The 14,994-nt window shown below is 40.2% G+C and overlaps 1 pseudogene; it reads right to left on the reverse strand.

The window, feature by feature from the left end:
- LOC109233684 lies at positions 1-14,714 on the reverse strand (annotated as a pseudogene).

Consider the following 14,994-nt stretch of genomic DNA (forward strand, 5'->3'; position numbering starts at 1 on the left):
TCACTCACCCAAATCCCATCCCCCACCCCGCGCCACCACTGCCCCCTTGCTCGCCGCCGCCTCGCCAGCCACCACCACTGCCGCCCCTCTCTCTCTCTCCTTCTCCACCTAAAAAAAATAAGTTTAGAATTATAACCTTCAATCTTTGTTATTTCTAGTGTGTGTGTTACAATATTTGATGTATTGTAGTTTATTGTTTCAACTAGTGTTTTAATTTTTTGAACATTGTATTTTATTGAGGATAAGGGTTTAGGTCTTGTTTTAATTAGTTTTGTTAATTAATTTTATAAACTAATTAGATTAATTAGTGTTGAATTTAGTTTAATTAGATTTGAATTATACTTTGTATTGTCTTGATAGTTTAGTTAGAATTTAGGGTTTAGGATATAAATTGATATTTTTGGATATGAATTGGAGTTTTAGCTTATGAATTAAAATTTTAGTATACGAATTGGACTTTTAGTTTATGTATTGTAATTTTAGTTTATAAATTAAAATTTTTGGATATAAATTGAACCTTTAGGATATGAATTGAATTTTTTGTGTATGGATTGAAATTTTAGGATATGAATTGAGCCTTTAGGATATGAATTGAACCTTTAGGATATGAATTGGACTTTTAGTTTATGTATTGGAATTTTAGTTTATAAATTGGAATTTTAGGATATGAATTGAACTTTTGTGGATATGAATTGAATTTAGGATATGAATTGAAATTTTTGTGTATGAGTTGAACTCTTAGGATATGAATTGAGCCTTTAGGATATGAATTGGACTTTTAGGATATGAATTGGACTTTTAGTTTATGTATTGGAATTTTAGTTTATAAATTAAAATTTTAGGATATGAATTGAACTTTTGTGGATATGAATCGAATTTTTAGGATATGAATTGAATTTTTTGTGTATGAATTGAACTTTTAGGATATGAATTGGACTTTTAGTTTATGAATTGGACTTTTAGGATATGAATTGGACTTTTAGTTTATGTATTGGAATTTTAGTTTATAAATTTAGGATATGAATTGAACTTTTGTGGATATGAATCGAATTTTTAGGATATGAATTGAATTTTTTGTGTATGAATTGAACTTTTAGGATATGAATTGAGCCTTTAGGATATAAATTGGACTTTTAGGATATGGATTGAACTTTTAGTTTGTATTGAAATTTTAGTTTATAAATTGAAATTTTAGGATATAAATTGAACTTTTGTGGATATGAATTGAAATTTTAGGATATGAATTGAACCTTTAGGATATAAATTGAAACTTTTGTGTATGAATTGAAATTTTAGGATATGAATTGAGCCTTTAGGATATGAATTGGACTTTTAGGATATGAATTGGACTTTTAGTTTTTGTATAGGAATTTTAGTTTATAAATTGAAATTTTAGGATATGAATTGAACTTTTAATTTATGAATTGAAATTTTAGGATATGAATTGAACCTTTAGGATATGAATTGAAATTTTTGTCTATGAATTGAACTTTTAGGATATGAATTGAGCCTTTAGGATATGAATTGAACTTTTAGGATATGAATTGGACTTTTTATTTATGTATTGGAATTTTAGTTTATAAATTGAAATATTAGATATGAATTGAACTTTTAGGATATGAGTTGAACCTTTAGGATATGGAATTAATTAAATAAAAAAATATTATGATANTATATATATATATATATATATAATATATATATATACTTACGATGTACTATGCACTAAGTATAAGTGTATTAGGTAATATTATATCGAATATATAAGGCGTATATATATATATAATATATATATAGTTACGCTGTACTATGCACTAAGTATAAGTGTATTAGGTAATATTATATCGAATATATATGGCATATATATATATATATATATAATATATATACTTAAGCTGTACTATGCACTAAGTATAAGTGTATTAGGTAATATTATATCGAATATGGCGTATATATATAATATATATACTTATGTTGTACTATGCACTAAGTATAAGTGTATTAGGTAATATTATATCGAATATAGCTTTTGTATATATATATATATATATATATATATATATATATATATATATATATAATATATATATATATATATATATAATATATATACTTAAGCTGTACTATGCACTAAGTATAAGTGTATTAGGTAATATTATATCGAATAAGGCGTATATATATATATATATATATATACGCTGTACTATGCACAAAGTATAAGTGTATTAAGTAATATTATATCGAATAAGGCGTATATATATATATATAATATATATACTTAAGCTGTACTATGCACTAAGTATAAGTGTATTAGGTAATATTATATCGAATATGGCGTATATATATAATATATATACTTACGCTGTACTATGCACTAAGTATAAGTGTATTAGGTAATATTACGATGTACTATGCACTAAGTATAAGTAATATTAGGTAATATAATTTTAAATTGAATTAAAAGTAATTTAATTTTTTTAGATATAGCGACCAATGTTGGTCGTTATTCTGGTGAAACGTTCAGAATTTAGCGACCAACTTTGGTCGCTATTTTGGTCAAAATAGTCAATACATTTTTGCTACCAAAATTAGCGATCAATGTTGGTCGCTTTTTGTAAAAACATTAGCTAAAAGACGGGTTCCCCTCATATTCTCTTATTTTCTTCTCTCTCTTCTCTCTCTCACACTCAAACCCCCCCTCCCCCTTTGTCTCCCTCCACCGACGCCACCGACGCCCGCCGGCGGCAGCAGCTTCACCGCCGGTGTCCTCCACTGTCCAGGTAGGTTTCTCTCTCCTTTCTTTATTTTTTTCGAAATACACTGATTTTGTTTAATTCCTTCTTGTTTGATTTGTAAAAATTAATTGTTCTTAGCTAAATTAAATATATGATAATTGTTATTAGCTAAAATTTTTAGTTTTACCTACTAATTTGGGGAAGAAATGGTTTGAAGAGAAGAAACCCTAAACTTTTAGGGTTTATAATTGTTAGTAGCTTAAATATTTCGGATATAATCCCAACTTTTAGGTTTGAATAATAACCTTGAATCTTTGTATTGTCTTGATAGTTTAGTTATGAATTGAAATTTTAGGATATGACTTGAAATTTTAGGATATGAATTGAACCTTTAGGATATGACTTGAACCTTTAGGATATGAATTGGAATTTTAGTTTATGAATTGGAATTTTAGTTTATGAATTGGAATTTTAGGATATGACTTGAAAGTTTAGGATATGAATTGAATCTTTAGGATATGACTTGAACCTTTAGGATATGACTTGAACCTTTAGGATATGAACTGGAATTTTAGTTTATGAATTGAAATTTTAGATTATAAATTGAAATTTTAGGATATGACTTGAAATTTTAGGATATGAATTGAAATTTTAGGATATGACTTGAACCTTTAGGATATGAATTGAACTTTTAGGATATGAATTGGACTTTTTATTTATGTATTGGAATTTTAGTTTATAAATTGAAATATTAGATATGAATTGAACTTTTAGGATATGAGTTGAACCTTTAGGATATGGAATTAATTAAATAAAAAAATATTATGATATGAATTAACTAAATTAATTTGTTCTTGATTTATTTGTATAGATGGAACATTGTACTTGGATGTACAATAGGAATTATCCTAATCGGCGGGGATTGCGGAAGGATTTTGTAGAAGGTGTTGATGACTTTATTAGATATGCTATGGAACTTCCACCAAGAATAACTTGGATACAGTACCTGGTAGAGTGGGTCTTTAATTGTTGTTCTCATTAGCGACAATAATGATGAGAAGGCAATGGCATGTGTTTCAAACAGTGATGGTGTAAGTAGGAATTTAACATTTCCTAAGCAGATAAAAGAAGAGGTTATAGAGGAATTCTCTACTTCATTTTTGTCACGACCCGGATTTTCCACCCTAGGGAGTCGTGATGGCGCCTACTAATGTGAGCTAGGCAAGCCAATTCTTTAAAACTAATTACTTCATTATCCGTTTATTCCTTTTTATCAAACACAAAGCGATAACGTATAAATCGCGGAAAGTTAAATTAAGCGGAAGAAAATAATAAAATGAAATATCGGGAATCTATGTCTATTACAATTACTCAAGCCTTAACCACCCAAAACCTGGTGTCACAGTGTCACAGACAGTCTAAGATTCACTACACACAAAGTCTGAAGAAATAACAGTACACCGTTTCTGAAATAAGGAAAATGAAACAGGGAATAGAAGATAGAGGAGACGCCAGGGCCTGCGGACGCCTGCAGGTCTACCTTGGATCTCCGCGTGGACTGAAGGTAGCCAACTGATCTACTGTCCGAAGTCAACAACACTGGGATCTACACAAAAGAGTGCAGAGTGTAGTATCAGCACAACCGACCCCATGTGCTGGTAAGTGTCTAGCCTAACCCCGGCGAGGTAGTGACGAAGCTAGACCAGACTACCACATAAACCTGTGCAGTTCAAATATATACAGCGGAAAAGAAATACAGAAGTAAACAAGTAAAGATGGGAGGGGGAAACATGCTTCGGGGAATAACAGGTAAAAACAGAATATCAAGAGAACTATAAAGGGATCAAAATCCAACCACTAACAAGAATAAGGAAACAAAAGCAGATTTCACTTTCTTTTCACATCTTGTTGCAGGCGTGTAACCCGATCCTATTTTTCATATCTTGTGGCAGGCATGCCACCCGCTCCCATTTCCTGTATCTCGTGGTAGGCGTGCCACCCGCTTCCATTTCATGTATCTCGTGGCAGGCGTGCCACCCACTCCCATTTTATTATATCTCGTGGTAGGCGTACCACCCGCTCTCATTTCATTATATCTCGTGGTAGGCGTACCACCCGCTCCCATTTCATTGAATCTCGTGGTAGGCGTACCACCCGCTCCCATTTACAAAACAACAACAAACACAAAGAATCCCGGCGAGGGAACAAGAGCAACATAATAACTTCCCGGCAAGGGTACATTAATATCTCAACAACATCCCAGCAAGGGAACTATGATATCTCAACAATATCCCGTCAAAGGAACAATAATATCTCAATAATATCCCGGCAAGGGAACAATAATATCAACCAAACATCCCGGCAAGGGAACAATGATATAATAACATGTGAGGCACAATAAACCACAATGGAGTCATAAAAATTTTTAACACAAGACTCACGGGCATGCTTGACACCGACGTATAGATACTCGTCACCATGCCTATACATCGTACTCTACAATTAACACGTAGCAAATAGACACAACTCCTAATTCCTCAAGCTAAGGTTAGACCAAACACTTACCTCGATGCCTCGAACACAATTCACGATTCAACTATAGCTTTACCCCTTGATTCCACCATCAATTCGCTCGTATCTAGTCACAAGTTACTTAATTACATCAATAAACGCTAAATGAATCAATTTAAATGCATGAAAATGAATTTTCCAAAGTTTTGCCCAAAAGTCAAAAATCGCCCCCGGGCCCACATGGTCAAAACCTGAGGTTCGAATCAAAACCCGATTACCCATTCCCCCACGAACCCAAATATATAATTTGTTTTGAAATCAGACCTCAAATCGAGGTTCAAATCCCCAATTTTTGAAAAACCTAGGTTCTACCCAAAACACCCAATTTCCCCCATGAAAATCATTGATTTGAAGTTGAAATCATGTTAAAAGATGTTAAGAATTGAAGGAAGTTAGTTAAAAATGACTTACAATTGATTTGGAGAAGAAGAAATCCTTGAAAAATCGCCTAAGTGTGTTTATGTTTTGAGAGAATATGAAAAATGGGTTTAAAATCGTCTGAGTATAAAAATTGCAGGTCTCTAATATGGGAATTGCGAACAATTGCGAACCCCGACCTCTGCTGAAGCTTGGGAGTTGCGAACATGGGTTTGGGAATTGCGAAGCTTGGGAATTGCGAACATGGGTTTGGGAATTGCGAAGCTTGGGAATTGCGAACATGGGTTTGGGAATTGCGAACATGGGTTTGGGAATTGCGAAGCCTGGCAATTTCGAAGGGAGGTTGGGAAATGCGAAGCCTGCAGGCCTGCAATTCCTCAAGTCCAAAATTTTACCCCGTGGCCTATCCAAAACTCACCCAAGCCCTCGGGGCTCCAAACCAAATATACACACAACCTCAAAAACATCCCATGGACATTCGTGTACTCAAATCACCAAAATAACATCATGAACATCGAATTAAACCTCAAGATCAATGAAATTTCTCAAAACTTCTTTAAACATCAAATTTACATTTAAGGTCCGAATCACGTCAAATGGATTCCGTTTCTTACCAAACTTCACAGAATTATCTTAAATCATATATAAGACCTGTACGGGCGCCGAAACCAAAATACGGGCCCGATACCAACATGTTCTAATCAAAATTCATTTCCAAACCTTATAAACAATTTCAAAAAACAATTTCTTTCAAAAATTCATTTCTCGGGCTTGGGACCTCGGAATTCGATTCCGGGCATACGCCCAAGTCCCATATTTTCTTACGGACCCTCCGGGACCGTCAAACCACGGTTCCGGGTTCGTTTACCCAAAATGTTGACCGAAGTCAAATTAATTCATTTTATAGTCAAAATTTATCATTTTTCACAGAATTTCACATATAGGCTTTCCGGCTACGCGCCCGGATTGCACACGCAAATCGAAGTGATACTAAAAGAGGTTTTTAAGGCCTCAGAACGCAGAATTCATTTTAAAAACAACTGATGACCTTCTGGGTCATCATATTCTCCACCTCTAATACAACCGTTCATCCTCGAACAGACAGAAGAAGGAAGTATCTGAGTCGGGGAAAAGATGGGGGTAACGGCTTCGCATATCAGACTCGGAATCCCAGGTCGATGCCTCAGGAGGCTGATGTCACGACCCCAGTTCGCCCTCCATGAACATGTCGTGACGGCACCTAGTCCCTACGACTAGGTAAGCCTAACAATGCGGAAAAACAACATAACTTGCGGAAATATATAATTAAAACTGAACAACTAGAAGAAAACTGTATATAAATGCCGCTCGGCATATACAACTCAGTAGCGCGGAAGTCTACAATATCACCCCAAAACCCGGAAACTCACGGGAACACAAGCTAGAAGAATACAGTAAAGTGCTCTAATCTCCAGAAATGTCTACATCAAAGGTATGATAGAAGGCTAAACGCTACGAGATAGAGTAAAGAAGGAGACTCTTCGGTCTGCGGACGCGACAGATGTACCTCGAAGTCTCCGTAGCTCTCCTTGCCTCAAGGATAATGCGCCTGGGTGGAGGTACCAGGATCTGCACATGAAAAACATGCGCAGAAGGGGCATGAGTACACCACAGTAATACTCAGTAGGTGCCAAGCCTAACCTCGGTCGGGTAGTGACGAGGAAGGTCAGGGCCCTACTGAGATCAAATAAGATATAAGGGTTAACAGTGTGAGTACAACAGTATAAATAAGTGCAACAATAAGAAATAACTGGGAATTGAGAGAACAGCAACAACTAGAACAGAGACAAATAAACAACGGAAAGAAAATACAGCTCAACACAGAGATAATAATCGGGGCACCTTTCAGGATACCGTCCTGAGGTCCCAATCACAAAAATCCAGTGGATCTCCCGTGATAACGACCCGTAGTCCATCACATATGTGTCCGAAGGATCTCCCGGGATACGATACCGTCCCGTAGTCCAACTATCAATGCGCGGGGATCTATCGGGAATCTAACCCGCAGTCCCAAAGTAAATGTGCAGGGGGATCTATCGAGAATCAAACCCGCAGTACCAAAGTAAATGTGCAGGGGGATCTATCGGGAATCAAACCCGCAGTCCCAAAGTAAACAGACAAGGGGGAGCTACCAGAATCCCACATCTGTAGTCCTAATGTAAATACACAGCAACAACAAGAAGATATTCAAAATGGAATTTAATACCAAGGCAACAGGAAATTCTAGCCTAACATGCTTCACGTAATGCACACAAACAATTTAAGCAAATAGGCAATTTAAGTCAACTAATCATGCCTTTCTAAACTAACACATGCTATATTTGCAAGTAGAATAAAGCAGGTAAGAAAGGAACTCGGTTTAAATACTTAAAGTAAAATCGGATTTTCAACAATTAGCTCAACTACGCGCTCGTCACCTCACGTAGAAGGCATTCAATTACCAAATATCATATCCTAAGGAGAAAGGTCCCCCACACAAGGTTAGACAAGCTACTTACCTCGAACCGGCTCCAAAATCAACTCGAAATCACACTTTTGCCACGAGTATCCGACTCCAAATGGCCCAAATCTATTCAATTCAATTACATATCGCAAATAACATCTCAAACAACTGATTCTACTATTTAATTCAAAGCTAAGACGCGAAATTAGGTAAAATAACCAAAATACCCCTCAGGCCAACGTCTCGGAATCGGATGAAATTAACAGTTTCAGAACCCTCGTACTCTCACGATTCTAACCCTATAAAAATATCTCAAATCGGAGGTCAAACACCCACTCAAAACCCAATAATTTGGTCTATGAAGTTTTACCAATTTTTCATTCAAAATCCGAAATAAAAGGAGGAATTCATGATTAGATTAGTGGGTTATGAGCAAAAAGGAGTATATAATCGCTACCCAATCGTTGTCACTGAAAAACCCTCGAAATCTCCCTCAAATCCGAGCTCCCAAGCTTGAGTTTTGGTAAAAATGGCTAAACCCTCGTTTTGAAATGTTTATATCTCCCCAGACATTTAATGCATCGAGAACACGGAGGGAGTCACGCGTTCGCGAAGAAGAAAAATGAAGGTTGCCAAAAATGCTCTTCGCGAACGCGAGGAACAGTACACGAACGCGAAGGCCTGGGCTGACAAAGTTACGCGAACGCGACACGGGGAATGCAAACGCGATGAATAAAAATAGGCTTAGCCCTCAGAGCCAAAAAGAACTACGCGAACGCGATGGCTTGGCTGCGAACGTGATGGAGGAAAAGGTGAAGCTTCGCAAACGCGAGAGGACTGGACGCGAACGCGATGAGGAAACTGGTCCTCCTCCAAAATTACTCTACGCGAACGCATGGAGGAGGACGCGATCGCGAAGAAGAACAGTGTCACGACCCAATTCCCGGACCCGGTCGTGATGGCGCCTCTCGTGAAGACAAGGCCAGCCAGAACAACGCAAATACCTCAATTAATTAGCAGTAACGATTCTAACACATGTTTAAGATAACCATAAATGCGGGAGAAGCGATAATAACAAGGGGGAAACCATCCCGACACAGCCCAAACCGGGGTGTCACAAGTCATGAGCTACTACAGAGTTTGCTATAAGCCTACATAATATCCGATACAATAGTCTGAAGAAGACATAAATGATGTAAGATAAGGGAGACAAGGGCTTGCGGACGTCAACAACTACCTCGTAACTCCAACTCGCTGCCTGGTCTGGAAGGAATCACTGCTCAGGTGCGGGCTCTGCTATGCCTGAATCTGCATACATGGTGCCGGGAGTAATGTGAGTACTCCGACCCAGTGAGTAACAATAATAAATAATAACCAAAGGCATGAAAACACATAAGTGCACAAGGCAATTCTATATCAGGCAGTAAATCACTTAAAGCAGTAAAACAGTAAAGAGTCAAATGAAATCTCCTTTTAGAAACAGGTAAATCAGGTAAAACAACAAGTAAATAGTGAGTAAAAATCTGCCCCTCGGGCCCAGTATCAATCGCTCAGAACAGTATCAGCCCCTCGGGCTCAGTATCAGTCACTCAGCATAATATCAGCCCCTCGGGCTCACTCTCAGATCATATGGGTAGCCGCGTTCACTGTGGGTGTGCAGACTCCGGAGGGGCCCCTTACGGCCCGAGCGCTATATCAACATAAGGCCTGAAAACCTTCTCACATCACTCATAAGGCCTGAAAGCCTCCTCACATCACTCACAAGGCCTGAAAGCCTCCTCACATCAGTCACAAGGCCTGAAAGCCTCTTCACATCACTCCCAGGCCTGAAAGCCTCACTCAGTCCAGAAAAACATCATAAGCCCCTCGGGCATCAATAAAATAGTAGTGCTCAGTCCAAACAACAGTGTAAATATCATTTAAGTCTCAAAGTTAAATTAAAGAGGCTGAGTTTGTAAAATAGTATAATCAACATGACTGAGTTCATGTAGTATATCAAAATAGTGAAGAAAACAGTGATAAAAATCCACGAAGGATTCAAGTAGTCGGCATGAAGCCCGAAATATGGCAATAGGCCCAACTCATGTTGATAACAAACACATCTCAGTCAAATACGTGGTAAAAATATCAATCGGGATGGACCAAGTCACAATCCCCAGTAGTAAACAACCCCGCGCTCGTCATTAAGCGTGTGTTTCACCTCAATATAGCACTACGTTGTGCAAATCCGGAGTTTCAAACTCTCAGGATATCATTTACTATCATTACTCACCTCAAGTCGGCCAAAATCCTAGCTCGCTATGCCCTTGCCTCGCAAATCGGCCTCCTCGCGCGTCGAATCTGACCAAAACCACAACGAATACGTCACAATAGGCTAAGGGAACATAACCCAATCGAAAAGAATCGAAAAACATCGAAAATCACGAAATTTGCAAAACTTGAGCCCCGGACCCACTTCTCAAATGTCAGAAAATTTTACATTAACGGATTCCTTATCTCTCCACGAGTATATACTTATCAAGAACTCCCAAACCCGAGCTCAAATGACCCATCAAAACCCAATTTGAAATACCAAAACTCAAGCCCTAGTTCTTCCCCCTTTTTGATAAATTTTCATGAATTTCAAGGTTGATTTTACCATTAAATCATGCAATTAGGTCATAGAGCTCACCTCCAATCAATCCCAGTCGAAATCCCCTTCAATTCTCGTCCAAAAGCTCTCAAGGATGCTCAAAAATGGTGGAAAAATAACCTAGCGCGCGGAACAAAATGACTTAAATCAATTCTGCCCAGGTGACCTTTTACTCTATGCGAACGCGAGGACCTTCTCGCGTTCGCGATGCACAAAAATTCCACTGGCCCATTTTACCCTTCACGAACGCGAAGCCTCATCTGCGATCGCAATGCCTTAGTTGATACTACTACGCGAACGCGAGCCTTGTGCCGCGAACGCGAAGAACAATTATTATGGAACTTCAAATCCTTCTACGCGAACGCGATTATCCTTCCGCGAACGTGATGCACTAGCTCCCAGACCTACGCGATCGCGAACCACTGAGCGCGAACGCGATGAAGAAAGTTCCAGCCTCCCAATTTTCCTCTACGCGATCGCGACACCCCCTCGCGATCGCGACACCCCCTCGCGATCGCGATGACCAAATCTCTGCAACACTTCAACTGGAAAATCTGCAACTTCAACATGCTAGAATTGGTCCGATTGACCATCCGAAATCACCCCGAGGCCCTCGGGACTTCAACCGAAAGTGCCAACCCATCCTAAAACATCATTCAAACTTGCTCCAATCATCAAAACACCTCAACCAACACCAAAACCATCAAATTACATCGGATTCAAGCCTAAGTTCTTCTAAAACTTCCGAAACACGCATTTGATCAAAAACCCAACCAAATCACCTCCGAATGACCTGAAATTTTGCACACACCTCCCAAATCACATAACAAAGCTACAACAACTCTCGGAACTCCATTCCAACCCTCGGATCAAAATCTCACCTATCAACCGGAATTCGCCAAAATACTAACTTCGCCAATTCAAGCCTAATTCTACACCGGACCTCCAAAATCACTTCCGATCACGCTCCTAAGTCACAAATCATCCCCCGAAGCTAACCGAACCATCAGAATTCACATCCGTGCCCTCTAACACATAAGTCAACATCCGGTTGACTTTTCCAAAACAAACCTTCCTTAAAGAGACTAAGTGTCTCATTTCCTTCTAAAACCAATCCAAATCAACTCGTTCACAGAAGACTCTTATAATGAAGCATAAAGAAGCAGAAAATGGGGGAAACGGGGCGGTAACTCACGTGAAGACGGGCCGGGTCGTCACATCCTCCCGAACAAAAACAAACTCTCGTCCTCGAGCGGGTCAAGAAACATACCTAAAGCCTCAAACAAGTGAGGATATCTGCTCCGCATCTTCCGCTCGGTCTCCCAGGTAGCCTTCTCCACGAGCCGACCTCTCCACTGCACTTTCACTGAAGCAACATCCTTTGACCTCAACTTCCGAACCTGACGATCCAAAATGGCTGCTGGCTCTACACCATAAGTCAAATCATCATCCAACTGAACCGTGCTGAAGTCCAATACATGGGACGGGTCCCCAACATACTTCCGGAGCATAGATACATGAAATACCGGATGCACGCCCGACAAGCTGGGTGGAAGGCGAGCTCATAAGCCACCTCCCCAATCCTCCTAAGTACCTCAAAAGGCCCAATAAACCGCGGACTCAACTTCCCTTTTTTTCCAAACCGCATAACACCCTTCATGGGCGAAACCTTCAACAAGACCTTCTCACCAACCATATAAGACACATCTCGAACCTTCCGGTCCGCATAACTCTTCTGACGCGACTATGCTGTACGAAGCCTTTCCTGAATCAGCTTCACCTTCTCCAAGGCATCTTGAACCAACTCTGTCCCCAATAGCCTAGCCTCGCGGGGCTCGAACCAACCAACAGGAGATCTACACTGCCTCCCATACAATGCCTCATACGAAGCCATCTGAATGCTCGATTGATAACTGTTGTTGTAGACAAACTCTGCAGGCGGCAAAAACCCATCCCAAGAACCTCCAAAATCAATAACACAGGCACGCAACATGCCCTCCAATATCTGAATAGTACGCTCGGACTGTCCGTCCGTCTGAGGATGAAATGCTGTGCTCAACTCCACCTGTGTACCCAACTCTCGCTGAAAAGACTTCCAGAACTGAGAAGTAAACTGAGTACCCCTATCTGAGATAATAGACACTGGAACACCATGCAATCGGACAATCTCCCGGATAAAGATCCCTGCCAGCCGCTCCGATGAATAGGTAGTACATACCGGAATGAAGTGCGCGAACTTGGTCAGCCGATCCACAATCACCCAAATCGAATCGAACTTCTTCAAAGTCCGAGGAAGACCACTCACAAAATCCATAGTGACTCTCTCCCACTTCCACTCGGGAATAATCATCCGCTGAAGTACGTCACCCAGTCTCTGATGCTCATATTTAACCAGCTGACAGTTGAGACACCGAGCCACAAATCCTACAATGTCTTTCTTCATTCTTCTCCACCAATAATGCTGCCTCAAATCTTGATACATCTTCGCGGCACCCGGATGAATGGAATACCGCGAGCTATGTGCCTCCTCCAATATCAACTCCCGAAGCCCATCCACATTGGGCACACAAATTCGGCCCTGCATCCTCAACACACCATCCTCATCAATGGTCACGTCTCTGGCATCATCATGCTGGACCCTGTCCTTATGGACAAGCAAATGCGGGTCATCATACTGGCGCTCTCTGATGCGATCATATAAGGAAGACCGAGAAACCACACAAGCCAACACCCGACTAGGCTCCGAAATATCTAGTCTCACCAACCGATTGGCCAAGGCCTGAACATCAACTGCAAAGGGCCTCTCCCCAACTGGAATGTACGCCAAACTCCCCATACTAACTGCCTTACAGCTCAAAGCATCGGCCACTACATTGGCCTTCCCCGGGTGATACAGAATGGTGATGTTATAATCCTTAAGTAGCTCTAGCCACCTCCACTGCCTCAAATTAAGATCCTTTTTCTTGAACAAATGCTGAAGACCGCGATGATCGGTGAATACCTCACAAGATACGCCATACAAGTAGTGCCTCCAAATCTTCAAAGCATGAACTATAGCAGCCAACTCCAAATCATGTACAGGGTAGTTCTTCTCGTGGGGCTTCAACTGACGAGAAGCATAAGCAATAACTCTACCCTCCTGCATCAATACACATCCAATCCCAACTCTCGAAGCATCACAATATACAGTATAAGAACCTGAAGCTGATGGCAAAACCAATACCGAAGCTGTGGTCAAAGCTGTCTTGAGCTTCTGAAAGCTCTCCTCGCACTCGTCCGACCATACAAATGGAGCCCCCTTCTGAGTCAACTTGGTCAAGGGCGATGCAATAGAGGAAAATCCCTGAACAAACAGGCGATAATAACCTGCCAAGCCAAGGAAACTACGAATCTCTGTGGCTGAGGTCGGTTCTGCACCGCCTCTATCTTCTTCGGGTCAACCTGAATACCCTCGCTGGACACCACGTGCCCCAAGAAAGCCACTGAACTGAGCCAGAACTCACACTTGGAGAACTTTGCATAAAGCTTCTCCTCCCTCAATCTCTGCAATACAACTCGCAAATGCTGCGCGTGCTCCTCCTGACTGCGCGAGTACACCAGAATATCATCAATAAAAACAATAACGAACGAATCCAGATAAGGCCGAAATACACTGTTCATCAAATGCATGAACGCTGCTGGGGCATTAGTCAGCCCAAAAGACATAACAAGAAAACTCATAGTGCCCATATCTAGTCCTGAAAGCAGTCTTAATAATATCTGAATCCGTGATCTTCAACTGGTGATAGCCCGAACGGAGATCAATCTTGGAGAACACCCTCGCTCCCTGAAGCTGGTCAAATAAATCATCAATGCGAGGCAGGGGATACTTGTTCTTCACTGTTACTTTGTTCAATTGCCTGTAGTCAATGCACATTCTCATGGTGCCATCCTTCTTCTTCACAAACAGAACCGGTGCACCCCACGGTGACACACTAGGCCGAATGAACCCCTTATCTAGGAGTTCCTGAAGCTGATCCTTCAATTCTTTCAACTCCGCTGGTGCCATACGATATGGCAGAATGTAAATGTGCTGAGTGCCCGGCACCAGGTCAATACCAAAATCGATATCCCTGTCCGGTGGCATGCCCGGCAGGTCTGCAGGAAATACATCGGGAAACTCCCTCACAACTGGGACAGAGTCAATACTAGGAGTC

The sequence above is a fragment of the Nicotiana attenuata genome, chromosome 10 (assembly GCF_001879085.1).
Source record: "Nicotiana attenuata strain UT chromosome 10, NIATTr2, whole genome shotgun sequence".
In the NCBI taxonomy this organism is placed as follows: domain Eukaryota; kingdom Viridiplantae; phylum Streptophyta; class Magnoliopsida; order Solanales; family Solanaceae; genus Nicotiana; species Nicotiana attenuata.